Consider the following 6,158-nt stretch of genomic DNA (forward strand, 5'->3'; position numbering starts at 1 on the left):
CCCAAATCCCCCCTACTGTAAAACAAACAGAGAGGGAACGCGGGCCCACCGCCGAGCAGCTGCGGGAGGAGGGGAGGGGGACAGCAATATTGTTTCTGCTGTAGTCGGGGAGGCTGATGGCGGAGTTTGGCAGCGGCGGCGGCACCGGCGGCGGGGGGCTCCCTTCCTCCCCGGGGCCGGTCCCGGGGAAGGTGGCCTTCAAGGCGGGAGATGGGGAAGGAGGAGGCGGAGGTGGCGGCGGCGGGAGATCCCGCTTTGACAGCGCAGGCAGCCGGGTCTCCAACGGGGACTGTGCCCTAGCGGGAGCCAGCGAGGAACCGGGATCAGCTCCTCCTGCAAGCCCGGAGAGCAGCAGCAAAGAGAAAGGATTTTCCACCAGTCAACAACGGGAAGGCAAACCTGGCATCCCCCGGAGGAGCAGCATAATTAAGGTAAGAGCACTTGCTCCTCCCCATCGGGGTCTTGGCTCTTTCTCTGTGACAGAGGCAGGGAGATGCGGGTGACAGATTTGGCTCACAGAGCCTTGGCTCTAGATGAAAGGATAGGCGGATTTTTTCTTTTTTTTTTTTTTTTTTCCCCTGTGGTGAGGGGACTTGATTTTTCCTTTGTCAGAAGTGGACAACAGTGAGAGGATGGCTTTATCCACATCCATGCTTGGGGGTTGGGAGGGCATCATGTTTTGAGGTTTATTAAAACAGAAGGCTCTAACTCCTGTTGGAGCAGGGGAGAGAAACTAGCTGGCTTGTAAAAAGACAACATGGGCACCAGCCTGGCAGGGAGACATGGATTACACAGTATCCTTGTTATTTGGGATGCACCTGTGCAGAGCAATTTTGTGGCTCCATTGGCTTGTGTGTGTGACAGGCACACAGCAGGTGATGAGAGATTCGGGATCTCATTGGGCTGGGGGTGGGAGAAGGTAGAATAGGGAGCATTTTTCTTGTTAAAAGTGACAGCTCGTTTAACAGTAGGCTGTGTTGTACTTCACCTATAGAAACATCTTTATTTATACTTGACTCTGCATATTCTGAATGCTAATGTTTCAGCTTGAAAAGTAGGGGGAGCATCAATGGTAGAATGTAAATTGGGGAAAAAGGAATGGGAGCGGTTTTTTTAATACAATTATTTATACAAATGCAGTTGTTCTCTTTTCTTAAATCCATGGTTCCTGAGAGATGACACTTTGTCTTGGGTTAGCTTTCCCAACTCCAGTAAAAAGGTTGAGAGGACATAGAGAAATTACTCCATTGGTATAACGGCTGTTGTACTAGCCGGAAAAAGAAGCACAACTTCAAGTACTTAAGAACTGAGTTTAATCAAGATCAGCTAGATCAAAATCAAGCCAGATTTGTTGTCTTCTTAAATATTTGTATGCCTCCAAAATCAGCGTATGAAGTTCTGTTGGCAGGATGATAGAAAAACACGTGTGGAAATTCAAGACTAGTAGTATATCTCAAGTTGTGTTACCGTCTCCTGGACCTTGCTATAAAAACCAAGGGGAAAGCAAGGGCAGTCAGCAGTGGAACACATTTGACAGCCTGCACCCACCCTTCCTGTTCGAGCAGTGATGCTGGGCGTGTACGTGTGTGTGTGTGTGTGTGTGTTAAAGAAATTATAACAATAGACAAGGGGCAACTGAGCTTGGTGTTGGAATAACTTAGTATTTACTGGATTTGCCAGTGATTTTTTTACAGGTCTGATATTCCCTAACGCTGTTTTGTTTCTTCTGTGGTAGCCCAAGAAAGATACTAGCGTTGTTTACAGTGTGTATCATGCCATCATACTACTTTGTAGTGTATGATTTGATTATACAGCAACCTTCTGCCTCTCTGGGGACCAAACAAGGATACAATACCTAGGGATTTGTGATATATTAAGATCAAGAAGCATGAAATAATGAAATATGTTTTGGATTACATTTCATGAATACCTAAGTCAAGGTTCTTAGTTTCTACAGAAATGATAGCATTTTGGTATATAAAATTATTCAACTTTCTGGTATTATTATGGATGAATACCATTTTGCAAATGTGAGCAGTAATCTGTTTAGCTGCCAAGACCTGATTACTACAACTTTGTGTTACCGTTTGAATAATTGACATGAGTGGAAAAATCTAACATCACTACATTTAAAGTTATGTCATCCGTATTTATTTTAGATATGACTGTTTTAATACTTCTGGGAAAAATCACTTGTCTTCATACATACTGAATATTCTTCTGCCTGCTTAGTTCAGCAATTCACAGGTAGTTTGAATCTGGTTGCGTAGGTGCCTAGTTTTCGATATTAAACCTTTTGGAAAATCTGGCATGAGTAGTAAACCTTAAGATGCTTCTTGTTGCCTGCTCTTGCAGAGCAGAAGTCTGTAAAACAGCGTGGAAAAAGTAAAATGTAATCTATTTTTGGAAAATGTTCCTGGAGTTTTAGTAACTTATGTCAATGATGTAAAACCGCTCTTAAAGAATATATGGAGTAACCTCAGGAAACAGGTCTGTGCCATGCAGATTTCACACCTTTGTGCAAAACACAACATTGTTAGTTGATCTGTAAAATGCACGTTTATGGAATATCTAATACTTTAAATGTTTTGCCTGCTGATTACTGTGTAGGCTTTTGAGTCATAAACAGAATTGATGTTTGAATAATAGTTCCAGTGGAGATTAAATTCTTTAGAACCGCATGTTTGTGCGTGAAAATTAGGAGCACAGAAATATATTTTATTTTGGTTTTAGTCTGTGCTTCCATTGGTTGTCTTATTTGCATAACTCTTCTCAGAGCAGTTGCTGCCTTTTTTTCCTTTCCTTTCTTACTTGCAGTCTCTATTTTTTCTCTTTTTTCACTGGTTCCATATTTTTTTCTTTCTATTTTTATTTATTTTGTGCACTTGCATAATTTTGACTTTTTCTTTCTTGTTTGGTACAAGAGGGTATACTCTTCAAGGTTGAAGTGTCATCTAGGATGACGACAGCTGGTAGGGCCACTTACCAGAAAAACTAATACGATCTTCATACCATGGTAGTTTACTTGGCCTTTCACTCTTGTATATAAGCTGCATTTAGGCTGAAAGTGTTAAAGGTTGTACCCTTCATTTGTAGCAATTTTTATGGAATAGCCTATTTCATTGCTTACCTTTGCTGAACCAAACTTGAGGGCTAGGGACTGCATATCTGTGTTTATAGAGACTTTTCCACTTTCTTAGTTTCTGTATTTATGAGATTCTGATTTTTCAGAGGTGATAGTGATGACACATTGTGCATTCATAGGATTTAGGCTCTTCAGATACCTGATTTGTGAACTAATTTATGTACCACTTGTTTGTACGTACTGTTTTTTTTGATCGCTATTTTGCTTTTCCGTAATATTTTCCTTGGTGCAACTAGCTATCATTTCCTAGAATGTAATTTTCTACAACAGTTCCTATAATATTCTGTAAAATGAATTTCCAGTGAGTCCATCTTGCAGTTCAAAGTGGATTTAAGCATCCTATGAACTTCTCTTAGCTGCTCCGACCGTTGGCAGCGGGCTTGCTTTAGTTTTGTGTGAGGTTCTGCATCTTTCTTAAAGAGACTTTGAGGTGGCAGGAGTTTGAGAATCTTTAAGGTGGCAAATGCCTTGTGGTGTATATTTTTCCTTAGAGCTGCTTGCTTCCAGGGGTCTCCAATAAACGCTTACGGAACCTCACAGTTTGTCAAAACTATAGACCTAGACACAAAGAGATCCAGTGGGATAAATATGTCTTTATTAGGAGAGGTGTTACAGTAATAAAATGAGAAGAGATACACTTAGGAGAGACTGCAGTTACTTAGGAAGACAACAATGAGAAATAAATGGAGAAAGGTGGCTTGGCATTCTGTGAGCAGGAGTGTTCTTATCAACATGTCTGGAAGCAGAGTCCAGGGGTTTTTTTGCATATAGTAATACTGACCTCAATGTCAATAAATTTATTGGCCGATAACTTAAATTTTTATCTCCCTTTTTTATTCTGGGTGTAAACTCAAGCTTTCATTTTGTAAAGTCATGCACTTGCTGAGCATTGGCAACTCCTAAGTTCCAAAGTCTGTGAGAGAGAGGAACCAAATTTAGCAGGTAGATATTCTAGGGTATAATTTTCAGCAGAGCTTTGCTTTTGAAACTAAACATTCCCATATCTGTGTCTTTCTGCGACTGGGGAGTTCTACAGCATATGCATCAATATCTTCTTTTATCTTATTAAAATGCCAGCATACATTATTCTCTCGTTCAATCTTCTATCATCTTTAGTTCATACTGTATACCTGTTTGTATCAGGTGTACAAAATATGAAATATGGGGAATGGTATGCAGTATTTTCTACCACTGTGATTGTTTTAAAGGCTTTAATAAAGCCTTTTGCATTCATGGTAAACTCTAAAGTAGTATTTTCAGTAGATCTTGGTTCTCTGCAGTCCTGAATTATCTTAGGCACGATGGCATGTTAGCAAGTCTTCATGGGGACCCAGGAATAGATCATACATGTTCAGCTTCTATCTAAAAGGCTATAAAGGAGTTAAGTTGCTGGAATCAGTTTGAAGTATATGAAATTACCTGATTTTCAGTCATCTTTCATATTAGGAAAGAAACCTGTGTAGTGACGCTGTTGATATAGATATATAGTGAGATATATATGTGCATTTATGCCCAAGTAACTTTTCAATGTGCTGGACATTTTCAGGTAAACTTGATTGAGCAGTCACAGTCTCAAAGGTGCTAAGGCTCCTTAAGTTCAAAGAAAACAGCCATATAGAGGAAAGAAGGAGAAAACTAACATGTAGTTTCTTTCTCCAGGGCCTTTCCCCTTGGAAACAAAAAGGCTACAGTATGAGCTGAATTATTCCTAGTTACAGTAGATCCGTGTGGAAGAAAGACATGAATGTCCCAACAATAGAAGACATTTTGCTCAGAGCACACGTGTTAATTGACACCAACATTGACACCACAAAAACCCCATATATTTAGGAAACAAGGCTGTGATAGTTGCACTACTCCTACGTCTTACCTTGGGCAGGCTTTCAACTAGACAATCGAAGCGCAGATTTTTCTGAGGAGCTGTTTCTGGATTTGGTTTGTTTGTTTGTTTCTTAGTTTCTTCTTGTTGATTTATGGTAGATCTATCTCATCTCTTTGGTTTGTCTCTCATAGTATGAGAGATCTGAACGGCTAACTGCAGCTTCATAAATCCTGGAGCTTTCTTTTAGAGGATACTTTCTCTTTGATTTGTTGGACTCTCAGCTAGACTATAGAAGGTTACCAGCACCTATTAGTATTTGTATTCCTCCTTCTTCATCCTCTACTACTTATCGGGTACTGGCTTCCTAATTTTTAAAAATATAATCTGTTTTTTAAAACAATACTTAACATCATATAGTAGCTCTCCCTAAATCATGTTTTCTGTCATACAAAAGCTGCATACCTTAGGTATTTGCATATAGTATAGTATATATACATTAGATATATATATCAGGCATTTTACTACTTGTTAAGAGTGACACTGGATTGGGATGTGTGTTATGTCACAGCCACTGAGTATGTTGTGCATTGCATTTGGTATATATTTTTATTTGCATTAGTACTTTCTGTAGACCACAGTAATCAAAATTTTATTTGGATATATGTAATACTACTACAAAAAAAAGAAACAAAAAGTGTTTGTAGAAACAGATACATGGCAATATTCACTTTACCCAAGTTCAGCATGTAATTTAGTTAGCTTACTTACTATAGCCCATGAAGAGAAAGTATTTTTTCTGAAAGATGACTTGGAGCAGGAGCTTAATTTGGATGAATTTAGCTTCTCTGTCTTCTCTTCTGGAAGAGCTTATCTGTCTATTTCTGTTGACTGAGTAAAGAGCTTGGCTAGTGTGAATAATAGCAACTCCTTCACCCCCTCCACCCCCAAATCCCTAGAATAGCCACAAAACATGTTCAGTCTGTTCAGTGGTGAAGAAAAACGATTAATGGAATTTAAAAATCATTATGAATACCTGATGAGGTTTTTTTATGCCTATTATCAGACTTGATCAAAGATATGACTATTAGGGAAGTGATTGTGCCCCTGTACTCGGCACTAGTGAGGCCGCACCTCGAATACTGTGTTCAGTTTTGGGCCCCTCACTACAAGAAGGACATTGAGGTGCTGGAG

The 6,158-nt window shown here is 39.7% G+C and overlaps 1 protein-coding gene across 2 annotated transcripts in view; it reads left to right on the forward strand.

Annotated features, from left to right (window-relative positions):
- The first annotated feature begins 123 nt into the window (after window positions 1–123).
- The window catches only part of PLCL2 (phospholipase C like 2), a 106,268-nt gene continuing 100,233 nt past the window's right edge, over window positions 124–6,158 (forward strand). Inside the window, exon 1 of one of the 2 annotated variants that reach the window (XM_019474482.1) lies at window positions 124–431. The gene's annotated coding sequence lies outside the window, so the exon portion shown is untranslated. The remainder of the gene's footprint in view (window positions 432–6,158) is intronic. The other variant, XM_009288592.2, reaches the window with a different exon arrangement.

The sequence above is a fragment of the Aptenodytes forsteri genome, unplaced genomic scaffold (assembly GCF_000699145.1).
Source record: "Aptenodytes forsteri isolate BGI_AS27 unplaced genomic scaffold, ASM69914v1 Scaffold9, whole genome shotgun sequence".
Classification (NCBI taxonomy): domain Eukaryota; kingdom Metazoa; phylum Chordata; class Aves; order Sphenisciformes; family Spheniscidae; genus Aptenodytes; species Aptenodytes forsteri.